Raw genomic sequence first — 17454 nt, forward strand, 5'->3', positions numbered from 1 at the left:
TGCTGGCATTCGCCTATGTATTTGCTGTATTCTGGGTGTGTTTCTCAAGAGAGATCTACATCCGATTCCTGTCAGCCTGCACTTCTTTGCTTCATCCATCTTATCTAATTGGGTGGCTGTATATGTATGGGCCACATGTTGGGCAGGCTCTGAATGGGTGTACCTTATGCCTCTGTTCTAAACTTTGCCTCCCTAATCCCTGCGAAGGTTTTTCTTGTTCCCCTTTTAAAGAAGGAGTGAAGCATTCGCATTTTAGTCATCCTTCTTGAGTTTCATGTGTTCTGTGCATCTAGGGTAATTCAAGCATATGGGCTAATAGCCACTAATCAATGAGTGCATACCATGTATGTTTTTCTGTGATTGGGTTACCTCACTCAGGGTGATATTTTCCAGTTCCATCCATTTGCTTATGAATTTCATAAAGCCATTGTTTTTGATAGATGTGTAATATTCCATTGTGTAGATGTACCACATTTTTTGTATCCATTCCTCTGTTGAAGGGCATCTGGGTTCTTTCCACCTTCTGGCTATTATAAATAAGGCTGCTATGAACAGAGTGGAGCATGTGTCTTTGTTATATGTAGGGGCATCTTTTGGGTATATGCCCAAGAGAGGTATAGCTGGGTCCTCAGGTAGTACAATGTCCAATTTTCTGAGGAAACTCCAGACTGATTTGCAGAATGGTTGTAGCAGTTTGCAGTCCCACCAGCAATGGAGGAGTGTTCCTCTTTCTCCACATCCTCGCCAGCATCTGCTGTCACCTGATTTTTTTATCTTAGCCATTCTCACTGGTGTGAGGTAAAATCTCATGGCTGTTTTGATTTGCATTTCCCTTATAACTAAACATGTTTAATTCTTCTTTAGGTGTTTCTCAGCCATACAGCATTCCTCAGCTGCAAATTCTTTGTTTGGCTCTGAACCCCATTTTTTAATAGGGTTATTTGTCTCCCTGCGGTCCAACTTCTTGAGTTCTTTGTATATTTTGAATATAAGCCCTCTATCTGTTATAAGATTGGTAAAGATCTTTTCCCAATCTGTTGGTTGCCGTTTTGTCCTAACCACAGTGTCCTTTGCCTTACAGAAGCTTTGCAGTTTTATGAGATCCCATTTGTCGATTCTTGATCTTAGAGCATAAGCCATTGGTGTTTTGTTCAGGAAATTTTCTCCAGTGCCCATGTGTTCGAGATGCTTCCCCAGTTTTTCTTCTATTACTTTGAGTGTATCTGGTTTGATGTGGAGGTCCTTGATCCACTTGGAATTAAGCTTTGTACAGGGTAATAAGAATGGATCTGTCTGCATTCTTCTACATGCTGACCTCCAGTTGAACCAACACCATTAGCTGAAAATGCTATCTTTTTTCCATTGGATGGTTTTGGCTCCTTTGTCAAAAATCAAGTGACCATAGGTGTGTGGGTTCATTTCTGGGTCTTCAATTCTATTCCAATGGTCTATCTTTCTGTCTCTGTACCAATACCATGCAGTTTTTAATCACTATTGCTCTGTAATAATGCTTGAGTCCAGGGATAGTGATTGCCCCTGAAGTCCTTTTATTGTTGAGGATAGTTTTAGCTATCCTGGGTTTTTTGTTATTCCAGATGAATTTGCAAATTGTTCTGTCTAACTCTTTGAAGAATTGGATTGGTATTTTGATGGGGATTGCATTGAATCTGTAGATCGCTTTTGGTAAAATGGCCATTTTTACTATATTAATCCTGCCAATCCATGAGCATGGGAGATCTTTCCATCTTCTGAGGTCTTCTTCAATTTCTTTCTTTAGAGGCTTGAAGTTCTTATCATACAGATCTTTTACTTGCTTGGTTAAAGTCACACAGAGGTATTTTATATAATTTGGGACTATTATATGGAAGGGAGTCCTTTCCCTAATTTCTTTCTCAGCTTGTTTCTCTTTTGTGTAGAGGAAGGCTACTGATTTATTTGACTTAATTTTATACCCAGCCACTTTGCTGAAGTTGTTTATCAGCTTTAGTAGTTCTCCGGTGGAACTTTTGGGATCACTTAAATATACTATCATATCATCTGCAAATAGTGATATTTTGACCTCTTCTTTTCCAATCTGTATCCCCTGATCTCCTTTAGTTGTCTGATTGCTCTGGCTAGAACTTCAAGAACTATATTGAATAAGTAGGGAGAGAGTGGGTAGCCTTGTCTAGTCCCTGATTTTAATGGGATTGCTTCAAGTTTCTCTCCATTTAGTTTAATGTTGGCTACTGGTTTGCCATATATGGCTTTTACTATGTTCAGGTATGGGCCTTGAATTCCTATTCTTTCCAGGACTTTTATCATGAAGGGGTGTTGAATATTGTAAAATGCTTTCTCAGCATCTAATGAAATGATCATGTGGTTTTGTTCTTTCAGTTTGTTTATATTATGGAGTACGTTGATGGTTTTCCATATATTAAACCATCCCTGCATGCCTGGGATGAATCCTACTTGATCATGGTGAATGATTGCTTTGATGTGCTCTTGGATTCGGTTGGCCAGAATTTTATTGAGTATTTTTGCATAGATATTCATAAGGGAAATTGGTCTGAATTTCTCTTTCTTTGTTCAGTCTTTGTGTGGTTTAGGTATAAGAGTAATTGTGGCTTCATAGAAGGAATTCAGTAGTGCTCCATCTGTTTAAATTTTGTGGAATAGTTTGGATAATATTGGTATGAGGTCTTCTATAAAAGTCTGATAGAATTCGGCACTGAACCCATCTGGACCTGGGCTCTATTTGGTTGGGAGACCTTTAATGACTGCTTCTATTTCGTTAGGAGTTATGGGGTTGTTTAAATGGTTTATCTATTCCTGATTTAACTACGGTACCTGGTATCTGTCTAGAAAATTGTCCATTTCCTGCAGATTTTCAAGTTTTGTTGAATAGAGGCTTTTGTAGTAGGATCAGAGGATTTTTTGAATTTTCTCTGTTTCTGTAGTTATGTCTCCCTTTTCATTTCTGATTTTGTTAATTTGGACACACTCTCTGTGTCCTCTCATTAGTCTGGGTAAGGGTTTATCCATCTTGTTGACTTTCTCAAAGAACCAACTTTTGCTTCTGTTGTTTCTTTCTATGGTCCTTTTTGTTTCTACTTAGTTGATTTCAGCTCTGAGTTTGATTATTTTCAGCCTTCTACTCCTCCTGGGTGGATTTGCTTCTTTTTGTTCTAAAGCTTTTAGGTGTGCTGTCAAGCTGCTGTTATATGTTCTCTCCTGTTTCTTTCTGCAGGCACTCAGAGCTATGAGTTTTCCTCTTAGCACAGTGTTCATTGTGTACCATAAGTTTGTGAATTTGTACCTTCATTTTCATTAAATTCTAAGAAGTCTTTAATTTCTTTCTTTATTTCTTCCTTGACTAGGTAATCATTGAGTAGAACATTGTTCAACTTCCATGTATATGTAGGCATTCTTTCCTCTGATAGGACACATGAGATTATTTCTATCTCTCTGTATCTGTTGAGGCCTGTTTTATGACCAATTATATGGCCAATTTTGGAGATAGGACCATGAGGTGGTGAGAAGAAGGTATATCTTTTTGTCTTAGGATAGAATGTTCTATAAATATCTCTTAAGTCCATTTGGTTCATGACTTCTCTTTGTCTATGTCTCTGTTTAATTTCTGTTTCCATGATCTGTCCATTGATGAGAATGTGGTGTTGAAATCTCCTTCTATTATTGTGTGAGGTGCAATGTGTGCTTTGAACTTTAGTAAGGTTTCTTTTATGTATATAGGTGCCCTTGTATTTGGAGCATAGATATTTAGGATTGAGAGTTTATCTTGGTGGATTTTTCCTTTGATGATTATGAAGTGTCCTTCCTTAAATTTTTTGATGACTTTTAGTTGAAAATCAATTTTGTTCAATATTAAAATGGCTACTCCAGCTTGCTTCTTCAGACCATTTGCTTGGAAAGTTGTTTTCCAGCCTTTCACTCTGAGGTAGTATCTGTCTTTGTCTCTGAGGTGTGTTTCCTGTAGGCAGTGGAATGCAGGGTCCTCATTGCATATGCAGTTTTTAATCTATGTCTTTTTATTGGGGAGTTGAGACCATTGATGTTGAGAGCTATTAAGGAATTGTGATTATTGCTTCCTGATATATTCATATTTGGATGTGAGGTTATGTTTGTGTGCTTTTCTTCTCTTTGTTTTGTTGCCAAGACGATTAGTTTCTTGCTTTTTCTAGGGTGTAACTTGCCTCCTTATGTTGGGCTTTACCATTATCCTTTGTAGTGCTGGATTTGTAGAAAGATATTGTGTAAATTTGGTTTTGTCATGGAACATCTTGGTTTCTCCATCTATGTTAATTGAGAGTTTTGCAGGATACAGTAACTTGTGCTGGTGTTTGTGTTTTCTTATTGTCTGTATGACATCTGTCCAGGATCTTCTGGCTTTCATAGTCTCTGGTGGGAATTCTGGTGTGATTCTGATAGGTCTGCCTATATATGTTACTTGACATTTTTCCCTTACTGCTTTTAATATTCTTTCCTTATTTTGTGCATTTGGTGTTTTGACTATTATATGACAGGAGGAGTTTCTTTTCTGATCCAATCTTTTTGGAGTTCTGTAGGCTTTTTGTATGTTTATGGGCATCTCTTTCTTTAGGTTAGGGAAGTTTTCTTCTATGATTTTGTTGAAGATATTTACTGGTCCTTTGAGCTGGGAGTCTTCATTCTCTTCTATACCTATTATCCTTAGGTTTGATCTTCTCATTGTCTCCTGGATTTCCAGTATGTTTTGGGACAGTAGCTTTTTCTGTTTTACATTATCTTTGACAGTTGTGTCGATAATTTCTATGGAATCTTCTACTTCTGAGATTCTTTCTTATATCTCTTGTATTCTGTTGGTGATGCTTGTATCTACGGCTCCTTGTGTCTTCCTTTGTTTTTCTATATCCAGGGTTGTTTCCCTCTGTCCTTTCTTTATTGCTTCTATTTCCAATTTTAACTCCTTCACCTGTTTGGTTATATTTTCCTAGAATTCTTTCAGGGATTTTTGTGATTCCTCTCTATAGGCTTCTACTTGTTTATTTATATTTTCCTGCGTTTCTCTAAGGGAGTTCTTCATGTCTTTCTTGAAGTCCTCCAGCATCATGATCAAATATGATTTTAAATCTAGGTCTTGCTTTTCTGGTGTGTTTGGATATTCAGTGTTTGGTTTGGTGGGAGAATTGGGCTCCGATGATGCCATGTAGTCTTGGTTTCTGTTGCTTGGGTTCCTGCGCTTGCCTCTCACCATCAGATTATCTCTAGTGTTACTTTGTTCTGCTATTTCTGACAGTGGCTAGACCGTCCTATAGGCCTGTGTGTCAGGAGTGCTGTAGACCTGTTTTCCTGTTTCTTTCAGCCAGTTATGGGAACAGAGTGTTCTGCTTTCGGGCATGTAGTCTTTCCTGTCTACAGGTCTTCAGCTGTTCCTGTGGGCCTGTGTCCTGAGTCCACCAGGCAGGTTGCTTGGAGCAGAAAAGTTGGTCTTACCTGTGGTCCCGTGGCTCAAGTTGCTCATGGGGAGCTGCTTTTGAGCTCTTGGTGAGGCTAGCAACCAGGACGGTCTGCGCTGCCTTTTGCTGGAGCCCCCGTGCACCAGGGTCCCAGATAGCGTTAGGTGTTTTCCTCTGGAGTCAGAAATGTGGGCAGAATTTAGTCTCTTCTGGTTTCCCAGGCGTGTCTGCACCTCTGAAGGTTTAGCTCTCCCTCCCATGGGATTTGGGTGCAGAGAACTGTTGACCGATTCCCTTCAGGTCCGGGCGGTGTCTGGACTGCAGGGCGTCTAAAGAGTGCCCCTATCTTCTGGTTCCCAGAGGCAGTATGCAGTTTCCTCTTGGGCCAGGGATGTGGGCAGGGGTGGGCAGTATTGGTGGTCTCTCCCGCTATGCAGTCTGAGGAGTCCCCACCTGTCCAGGCGGCGAACTCTCTCTCCCGAAGTCATTGTTTTTAATAGCTATGTGGTATTCTATTCTGTAAATGTAAATTTTCTGTATCCATTCCTTTGTTGAAGGACATCTGGGTTCTTTCCAGCTTCTGGATATAATAAACAAGGCTGCTGTGAACATAGTGGAGCATGTGTCCTTGTTATATTTTGGAGCATCGTTTGGGTGTATGCCCAGGAGTAGTATGGCTGGGTCCTCAGGTAGTGCTATGTCCAGTTTTCTGAGGAACTGCTAGACTGATTTCCAGATTTGTTGTGCCAGCTAGCAATCCCACCAACAATGGAGGCATGTTCCTATTTCTCCACATTCTCGCCAGCCATTCTGGCTGGTGTGAGGTGGAATCTCAAGTTGTTTTGATTTACATATCCCTGATGACAAAGGATGTTGAACGTTTCTCAGCCATTCAGTATTCCTCAGCTGAGAATAAAATTACAGTGCTTCTATAAGGCAAAGGACACTGTCAATAGGACAAATCAGCAACCAACAGATTAGGAAAAGATCTTTACTAATCTTACATCTAATAGAGGGCAATATCCAATATATACAAAGAATTCAGAAGTTAGATTCCGGAGAATTAAATAGCCTCATTTAAAAATGGGGTATAGAGCTAAACAGATTCATGTTTTTCAAGAAGAAAGTCCTGCTTTTGCTTTCTCAAATTTATTGCAAGGTGAATGATAAAGTCAGTATTTTGGAAAATGTGTGATTATTAAATGGCACTTTTTATAAGATTGTGGCTGACATCTATGAATAACATTTACTTTTGTATCTGAAAGTTTGCTAACCCCACTTTCTAATCATAATTGCAAGGAAGTAATTTTTACATGAGAGTTTTCTCTACGTGTACATATTTTTAAAAATAAAATGAACATGAGCTTTTATGCTTAAAAGTTAGTGCTTCAATACCAAACATTCCCCCCATTTTGTTGTCTGGAATCTTCTTAACTCGTCTCTAATCCAACAATAATCTATTTCTTGTGATGAGTTTCTATGCAGTGTCCATCTGTATGTCTCTGTGTCCAGGTCATTTCTATTGCTAACATTTGCTATCAAAGCCAATCTTCCCTAACTGTATAAATAGCTATTACAACATTTGCAGGGTGAACTGTGGATGGTATTTGAAAGAATATACCATAACTGTTTTTCTCCTAATCTGTGTTGATAACTGATGGTATGCCTCGGAAATGATCTTTTCTTCTCGAATAATCATCCCCGTAGTACTTTGGGCTTGTGTGCAATAGTTACTTTTTTAAGGGTTCTACTTTCAATTCAAGCAATTTTTCCAATCTCCTGAACTCTCACAGTTGTTTTGTTATATACAGCTGATGGTTGAGGGCATTCCTAGGAGACAAACATCTGCCAAATATTGAGCTTTGTTTTCTAAGAAAATTGCTTTTAGGAAATGGCGAATTACTTTATTCTTCTTTTAGATGACTAGAAAGAATGGCAGTTCTGCAGATATTGATTTGTAACTCTTCCATTTCTCCCACGTTGGCGTTTATTTCGTGTTACATTTTAAAAGCAAATCTAAGGAGAATTTTTAAAAGTTTAGAGGGTATGACAAAGACAGCACTGTGTAACCCGACTCAAAAATTGTGAAAATGAAGAACCACACGAAGGACTGAGAATCTTGTTTTATTGGTTTGTCATGAAAGGGACACTAAAGTGTAACAGCAGTTTCCTCTAAGTACTGCTTGCCCATCCTTAACCTCAAATACTGAAACATTTAGAAATCTAATACTGAAAAACTAGAAACTTTAAAATAGAGAGATACTCTAATGGCCACAACACAATGAAAGAACATTACACAACAGCAGTCTAACCTAACATAAGCCTCACCTCCTCATGAGCAGCTAATTGTCACACTAATGTAGTCACCTCTATTTATAGTCAGCTTTTCATGTGCTTAATAGGATTTCTCCCTAAATCCCCTGGCTGTGCCTTAGTCCTCACACTGAATGGAATTCTCCTAAAATCAAGACCAGGTGATGAATGAGGCCCATTGGCTCTGATCAGGAAGTACTAGAGTCTGGTTGTCTAAACAGCTATGCCTGTTCAACTGCATCAGTCTGTTTCCCTCTAGGGTGATAACTGCTCAGAGCTCATTGTGGCTCATTTCTTTATAATGCCCATAACAGTGCTTTTTCAAGGGAAGGAATTGAATATTTTAGTACTGTGATAAAAGGCAAGAAGGCATGCTGCTGTAATGTAGTTGGCCTCATCATGGCACAGTATGAGCACTTGTATTTATGACAGCCATTTTGCACTTTGTATATTTGGGAAATGGTGAACTCTTTATGTCTTCATATACAAGACTGTGAAATGTCTGTACACTGCAAAGAATAGAGTGCTTATTTAATTTTGATTTCTAAGAGTGCTTCATTTAGTGTGTGTGTGTGTGTGTGTGTGTGTGTGTGTGTGTGTGTGTGTGTGTGCATGTGAGCAAGTGTACATGGTCATATTAGCAAAGACCTGAGTACAACTCTCAGGAACAGGTTCTCTCCTTTCACCTTGAGAGATCTGAGGTCAAACTTAGGTCATCATTGTGACAGCAGCCAAGTGTCTCTGCCTATACAACCACCTCACTGTCCTTGCTTTTCTGAGGTCACACATGCAGTTGAATGGTGTCTATGGAGAAATTGGAAGCGAAGGGACTGACTACATGTTCACTCTACAGAGATAATGTGTGTCATTTGGGGGCTGCTGTTTTGAAAAAGACACAGCTGCTGGGTCACCACATGAACCTTTCTCATACAGGAGATTCTGTATTTTCACGAACCCATTCATAGAGCTACAGAATGTCTTTAATATGAATAAAAATACAAGACAGGGTGCTCAGTTGTGGATACTGAATGAGAAGAAACACATCACAGCCCTTCAGCAGGAGTATACAAAGTTCTTTTGTTGCTCATTGATGCATAAACAAACCTTATGAATCTATTTATTTGCTCACACAATAGTTGAAAATTTCATCATAGGCAGAGCCATTTATAGGATGAATGTATCAAAAACATATTCTTCCCTGTTTTATTTAGAAATACCACAGTCCCTGTTCTGTTTCTGATCTATACAGCTGCCAAACACATTTGAGATGAGCATCATTTTCTGACCTAGGCTGCTGCTCTTCCAAACGTATATAATCTAAAAAACCAACAAGCTGCATCATATTTGGATACTTCTCTCCATAGAACTAATGGATGTGGAATATAAAGCCAATTTTAGATATCCAGCTAACTCACCCTCTAACAAAGGATATTACCCGTTGGAGTGTTGACGAGGAGACTATTTTCAGCAAAGTCAGTGGGTGAAAAGGAAATTGTGTTTAACCCTTGAGCTCAGAGCTAATTTGGACAAATGCCATGAGGGTAGGGAAATGTTGGCACTGCAAAAGTCTAATAGGTCAGCACACAGGGGTATAGATCACAAATTCATTTTAGGAAGAGTACACTGAATAAGGGTGATCATTGTTTCACCTATTGCCATGGAAAAAGAGATAGCTTTATGAATCTTAATAGTTATTTATAAGTCACACCTTAGCAGAATGTGCATCACAGCCTGATGATTTTTAAATGGAAGCAACCACCACTGCCATCCAGAGATTATGGACAAGCAACAGAGAGATTAACTTCATACTGACAACTATTAATGCATTTCTGTAATAAAGAAGCATTAGCAGAAAAAAATCTGAAAGAAAACTAAAATTATTCAATTATCAGTGTAACAGGTCCATAGCTAACGTGTATTTTTCTGTAACATTTAAATTTCAAAAATCTTAGTCTCAAATATATTTTTAATATCTGGTTTTAGAGAATATATAGGAGAAAGAGGCCTTTACATTTCTTTATGTGAACTAATATTCATAATACTTGAAAGGGGGCCAAGTAAAATATATATATATATTCTTCATACATTGTAAGCAATTACATCAAATTTATGTGTGGATATATCAATAGAATTCAGCTATCCTTCACATTAGCTATCATTCTTAATGTTCTTTTCCCTGAGATAAACCATACATTAACTAGCTTAGTTTTCTCAAAAAATTTTTAGATGTAAAACAAATTATAAGCAACATACCAAAACTAAATATTTCTGGAGAAGTATAAAAAAGTAAAATCTTGCTCCTGCCATATCCAATACTTGGTTATAGTGTGTGTCATCCAATGACTTTTCATCCAGAAGAACAGTGTGTACAACACTTATATCTTAGTTAGTGTTTTATTGCTGTGAAGAGACAGCATGACCAAGGTTACTCTTGTAAGTCCAAGTAGATCAAAGACCTTAGTGTAAAACCAGATAACAGTAAATCTGATAGAAAAGAAGGTGGGGAATAACCTGGAACCCATTGACAGAGGAGACAACTTCCTGAACCAACAGCTTAGGAACTAAGATCAACAATTAAAATGCGGCCTCACGAAACTGAAAAGCTTCTGTAAGGTAAAGGATCCCATCAATAGGACAAATGGTAGCCACATTCTTTACCAATCTTACATCCAACAAAGGGATGATATCCAAAATTTATAAAGAAGTCACAAAATTACACATCAACAACAAAATAACCAAATTAAAAAATGGGGCACCAATCTAAACAAAGAATTCTTGACAGGGGAATCTCTAAAAACTTGGAAATACTAAAGGAAATGTTCAACATATTTAGTCATCAGGGAAAGGCATCCCAAAATAACTCTGAGATTCCAACTTATAAGCATCAGATTTGCTAAGATCAAGAATTCAAAGGACAGCTGATACCAGCAAGGATGTGCAGCAAGGGGAACACTGCCCATTGTTGATGGGAGTAGAAACATTTACAACTTTGGAAATAAATCTGATGGTTTCTCAGCAAATTGTAAATAGTTTTACCTCAAGACCTAGCTACACCACTCCAGGATACATACCCAAAAGATATTCTAATATCCCCCAAGAATACTTGCTTAACTATGTTCATAGCAACTTTATTTATCATAGACTGTAACTGGAAAAGAACTAGCTGTTTCTCAACTGAAGAATGAAAAAAGAAAAACTATTTTCTTTATTTAAACAAAGGAATATTACTCAACTATTACAAATAAGGACATCATGAAATTTGTAGGCAAATGGAACTGGAAAGGATCATTCTAAATGAAATAACACAGACCCAGAAAGACAGATACAGTATATATTCACTGATAACCCACAAAGTACAGGTTAACCATGCTGCAATCCACAGACAGACTCAGAAAAGCTAAATAACAAGCAGGGAAAATGCTTAAATCTCACTCAAAATTCAACAACCTTCATGTTAAAAGTCTTGGAAAGATCAGGAATTCAAGTCCCACCCATACCTAAACATATCAAAAACAATATACAACAAACCAGTAGCCAACATTAAACTAAATGAAGAGAAACTTGAAGTAATCCCACTAAAATCAGGGACTAGACAAGGCTAACCACAGTCTCCCTCATATTCAATATAGTACTTGAAGTCCTAGCCAGAGCAATTATACAAGAAAAGGAGGTAAAAATGATCCAAATTGGAAAGAAAGAAGTTGAAGTATCACTATTTGCTGATGATATGATAGTATACTTAAGTGATCCCCCCAAAAAATTCCAAACTCCTAAACCTGGTAAAGAACTTCAACAATGTGGCTGGATATAAAATTCACTCAAACAAATCAGTAGCCTTCCTCTTCTCAATGAATAAACAGGCTGAGAAAGAAATTAGGGAAACGACACCCTTTACAAAGAATATAAAATACTTGGGTGTGATTCTAAACAAGCAAGCAAAAGATCTGTATTAAAGAACTTCAAGTCTCTAAAGAAAAAAAATCAAAGAAGACCTCAGAAGATGGAAAGATCTCCAATGCTCATGGATTGGCAGGATTAATATAGTAAAAATGGCCTTCTTGCCTAAAACAATCTACAGATTCAATGCAATCCCCATCAAAATTCCAACTCAATTCTTTATAGAGTTAGAAAGAGCAATTTACAAATACATTTGGAATAATCAAAAACCCAAAATAGTGAAAACTATTCTCAACAATAAAAGAACTTGTGGGTGAATCACCAATCCTAACCTTAAACTGAATTACAGAGCAATAGTGGTAAGAAATGTAGCATATTGGTACAGAGACAGGCAGGTAGATCAATGGAATAGAATTGAAGTCCCAGTAATGAACGCACATACTTGTGATCACTTGATATTGACAAAGGAACGAAAAACCATCCAGTGGGAAAAAAGACAGCATTTTTAACAAATTATATTGTTTCAACTGGATGTCAGCAGGTAGAAAAATGCAAACTGATCCATACAAAAATGCAAACTGATCCTTGTACAAAGATCAAGTCCAAGCAGATCAAGAAACTCCACATAAAACTAGATATACTAAAAATTATAGAAGAAAAAGGGAGTAAGAGCCTTGACACATGGGCACTGGGGAAAAATTTCTGAATGAAACACCAATGGCTTATACTCTAAGATAAAGAATCAATAAATAGGACCTTATAAAACTGCAAAGATTCTTTAAGTCAAAAGTCACTGTCATTAGGACAAAATGGCAACCAACATATTGGGAAAGGATCTTTAATAATCCTACGTTGCATAGATGGCTAATATACAAAGAACTCAAAAAGTTTGACTCCAGAGAATCAAATAACCCTATTATTAATGGAGTACAGAGATAAACAAAGAAGTCTCAGCTAAGGAATATTGAATGGCTGAGAAGTACCTAAAGATGTTGTCCTACTTGAGGACCCAGGTATAAACTCAACTCCTAGGCATAAACTCAAAAGATTCTCTAACATATAAAAAGAACAAATTACACTACTATGTTCATGGCAGACTTATTTATAATAGGCAGAAACTGGAAAGAACCCAGATGCCCTTCAACAGAGGAATGGATAGAGAAAATGTGGTACATCTACACAATGGAATATTCCTCAGCTATCAAAAACAATGGGTTCATGAAATTTATAGACAAATGGATGTAACTAAGAAACATCATCCTGAATGAGGTAACCCAATAACAATAAGCAACAACAAAAACACCAGAAAACAAAAACAAAAAACAAACCTACAAATGGTATGCATGTTCACACATATTAGCCCGAAAACTCGAACTACCCGAGATACAATCCATAGACCACATGAAGCTGAAAAATGAGGAACAAAGTGAGGATGCTTCAGTTCTTCTTAGAAGGGGAAACAAAAATATTCATAGGAGGATATATGGAGCCAAAGTTTGGAGCAGAGACTGAAGGAAAGGTCATCCAGAGACTACCCCACCTGGGAATCCCATCCATACACAGCCAGCAAACCCAGACAATGTTGCTGATGCCAAGATGTGCATGTTGACAGGATCCTGATATAGCTCTCTCCTGAGGGGCTCTCCCAGAGCGTGAAAAATACAGAGGCTGATGAGTATGTTTGCAGCCAACCACTGAGCTGAGAACAGGGTCCCCTTTGGAGCAGTTAGAAAAAGGATTAGAGGAGCTGAAGGGGCTTGCAATCTCATAAGAACAACCAGAGCTCCCAGGGACTAAACCACCATTCAAAGAGTACACATGGACAGACCCATGGCTCCATTTGCGTATGTAGCAGAAGATGGCTTTGTTGGGCACCAACAAAGAAACATTGGTCCTGACAAGCCCCCCCAGTATAAAGGAATGTCAGAGCATGGAGGCAGAAAGGGGTGGGTGGATGAGTGGGGGAGCACCCTCATAGAAAAAGGAGGAGTTGGGGATGAAGGAAAGGGGATAGCACTTGAAATGTAAATTTAAAAAAATTCAATAAAAAAGAGAATTCTCAGTTTGGAAAGTAAACGAAAACACCTATATCTTTACTTAATAGTTTCACCATTCAATAGTGCAGATTTTGCATCTGCAAGTTATTCCATAAGCCACATTTGCATATATAACTTCCAAGGCATATTAAATTGAAGGCATATTAAATTACATTATATCAGTTTATCACTTCCTTCATTGTGTAAAGATCCATATTTATTTTATATTTCCCTATGTTTTATAATAAAGTCTAAGTGATAACAAAAAAAACCCAGTGAAATAAAATATACATTTGGACAGATAGAGGTAGTATACAGGAGGACTCAAATCTGAGGAAGACAGAAAGAGGACTGGGAGAGACGTAGAATCAGGGATGGGCAACTCTGGGATAAGCTAAAACCTTCAGACAATAGCAAAGCAGAGGAATCTATGAGGGTGACCCTACCTAAGAGTACTAGTCCTAGGGGATAGGGAATCTGAAAAACCCACATCCTGTAACAGCTCATGCTTTACCATTTGCTCTAGAAATCAAATCATTAATTGCTTTATAGTACCTATAGGCTCAAGGTTGTAAATTATCCCTCACTCAACCAAAATAAATTTCTCCCTTCAGTATTCTCTAAACTCTTTAATTTGGAATGTATCATTTAAAATGCGTTCTTGTTCAGTACAAAATTAATCATTAGTTATGTCAATTAAATCATTGTTTTCCCTGAACCATTTATAGAAACCCATTTGACACACGCCAGGACATGAAATTTACATAAAATCTATCATCATTTTCATAACTTGCGAGAAGTTCAAAGTAGAGATAGATTATTACCTTGCTTTCAATGTATTCATTATATGCTAGTATATTATCATACATATACACATAATAACTTAATTCTTAGACGATATGGCATAAACACTGTTGTCGTATTCTTTGTAATGTTGGAAACCTGAAATGTAAACAGAGAAATTAGACTAACTGGAATTGCATAGTTCCTGAGCAATGAAACTGGAGCTGGAATCCATGCAGTGGTACTAGGAGTCTGCCCTCTCAGAACTCTGTGTATTACACATTTAAGGGATTAATTTTTTAATTATGCCACAGATAGATGGAAATACAAGATTATAACTTGGTCAAAGACTCAATTATTTATGTCATGCAAACCCATTTAACGAACAATGGATATTTCTCTAATACTCATAGTCTCTCTGTGTGTGTGTGTGTGTGTGTGTCTGTCTGTCTCTGTCTCTGTCTCTCTCTCTGTCTGTGTGTGTGTGTGTGTGTGTGTGTGTGTGTGTGTGTGTGTGTGTGTGTGTGTGTGTGTACTAAAGGAAGGATGTCTTGGCAATAAGATTTAGAGAATCATTGTCTCTATCCCATCCCTTAGCACTAAGTTTACAAGCATGTACTATCAAGGCAAGTGAAGGATGTGGCCCCTGAGCACCCTTCCCAACCCAGCAGATGCTTTATAAGTCTTCCATGAAGTGATTTGTAAACCAAGAACAAATCTTTGTATGTAGCTTACAGATGGGACACTGCTCTAGGCACCCACTATAGAGAGGTGATTATCAGTTATTAGTTATTAAGACATATGTTCATACAGTGAAATCCTGAGACATTGAACTTTCCTATCCACACATCTTTACACACCCTGGTGCATACAGCATAATGTGGTTTAAATGACTGAGAAGCCATGTATAGCCATTGTGTCTCCTGACCTTAATTTATTTTCACTGTAAGTGACAAAGTGTGAGGAATTTTCCTATGAATCCAATGTCTCTCATCTTGGAACTCCCTCATCCTGGATGATAACTTTTCCAGTTTTTGCTGTTGGTGGCCTCCAAAGTTTCGGTGCGTGTTTGTAAATGTAGACACTGGTCCTTATGAATTCCTTTCTTATAAAGACTTATCCATTTGTCATCAAAATACAAAATTTTCAGTAACTCCATATCTATTTATTGTCTGATCCCTTTCATCCTCTTCCTTGAGAGGAAGAATGAATTACAAGGTAACTCCAAAGGTAGTAGATTGAAAATAACATCAAGTACATACCTCAAAATAGGATACCATCTATTTATTACTTATCAACAAATTTCCTGGATAGATCAGTTATTCAACAATTGATTACTACAGTGACTGTTCTTCTTGCTGCCATTGCTGTTAGCCATGAAGTAAAATAGGAGGCACATTCCAGGACACAGAAGGAAGACCTATCTGATGAAAATTGAGCCCAGGAGAGGTGACATCTTCCCATATTTCTTTAGGGTCCTGACATCTACAGGACTGTTGCCCTGTAGGGTGCTAACCATCTACCCTTGTCTTCAAGTGTCTGTCCTCTTCTTTACTAATGTTCAACCTTTACAAATAGAAATCATCTGGTGTTTGGCCATTTTGTGCATAAGGCAGGCCTATACCCAGAAATTTTTGTTCTCACAGACTTCATTGACTACAATTTTGTTAAAGTTAATGGACCACATTATTAGTTCTGATTATACAGCCAATTAGAGTAAGAGTAGCATATATAAATCACCACAGTGCCAAGCAAATGCCTTTCCTCATGTTTACCACTTCCAATATTTAAAACATCATAAGTAAGATCCATTTCATGTTTTAACAGTATATGTATGCATTGAGCATCAAGGCTGTGGTAAGCATTGTTCTAGGGCATATGTTAGTAAGCTAAAGAGAAAAGTTCTCACCCTTGTGAGACTTACATTTTAGTGAAGGAAGTGGGCCATAAGCAAATTAAACAGTCAAAATGTTAGCATAGTAGAAAGCAGTGGTTAAATAAGGAAAGATAGAGGAATTTTGGAACATGGAATACTTAATAGTTTATAACAGAATAACCAGACAGTTTTCAATGAAACTGTTGGTATACACACACAGACAAGTCTGCATGATAAAAGCAAATGGTGCGTTGAACTGAATAAGTGATGTGACAGGAAAATAACCGCAAGTTAATGGGTAAGATGTTTTCTAGGTGGAGAAGAAACTGTGAAACTGACTAAGCAGGGGATGCTGCTGATGTTTACATCTCAAAGATGAGAGAGGCTGGAATTGAGAGTGTGGAAATATAAATGCAGATGCCAAGGTCCTCAGTGAGGTCAACATAAGTGGTGTAGCCAAGGGTTATAACATAGGAGTTACAGAATATTTGCAGGGACTCTCTTGGGCTCTAAGATGGGATGTCATTGGAGAATATTTGCAGAAGCGTAGCATTATCTTACTTGATACTTAACCTTACTCTAGCTCTCCTTGTGATAACAGACAGCAAGTCAATATGGAAAAATGGGAGTTCACTAATTTATGAGTTATTATAGAGAATAATTAATATAGTTGGGGCCCACTGAATTCTATTTCTATAAAATCTCTTTCTATTAGACTTCAGTTTAAAAACTTTGAGTGGTTAAATTACAAATTTTACATTGCAACTTACATCTATTCAGCAGATAAAACATTTAGTAAAGTGTGAAATGCAGTTTTACCCTTTTAAGAATTACCCTATGAACTGACTTCAATGAATACATAGGAATGTTTACATAATACAAGACATAATTTTTGGGTAGGAATAAAACAGGAAAATACCAACTTTTATTTACTCTCATCTGCCTAATTCTGTATTTCTCCAGTTGAGTCAAAAATGGTCAACAGTTGGTTTTACAGAGTAGACATAATGATGTATTCTACAAAATTGCATAGACTGCAAGGAAAAAGAGGAAAAAAGTATCAGACGGTTAGTTCCTCTCATAGAAATAATCCATTGGGCCACATTAGAAATTG

General features: G+C 37.5%; 1 protein-coding gene across 3 annotated transcripts in view; it reads left to right on the top strand.

Moving 5' to 3' along the window:
• The window catches only part of Nkain2 (sodium/potassium transporting ATPase interacting 2), a 1205517-nt gene that overhangs the window by 471404 nt on the left and 716659 nt on the right, over window positions 1–17454 (top strand).

The sequence above is a fragment of the Rattus norvegicus genome, chromosome 1 (assembly GCF_021556685.1).
Source record: "Rattus norvegicus strain SHRSP/BbbUtx chromosome 1, alternate assembly SHRSP_T2T, whole genome shotgun sequence".
NCBI classification, from domain to species: domain Eukaryota; kingdom Metazoa; phylum Chordata; class Mammalia; order Rodentia; family Muridae; genus Rattus; species Rattus norvegicus.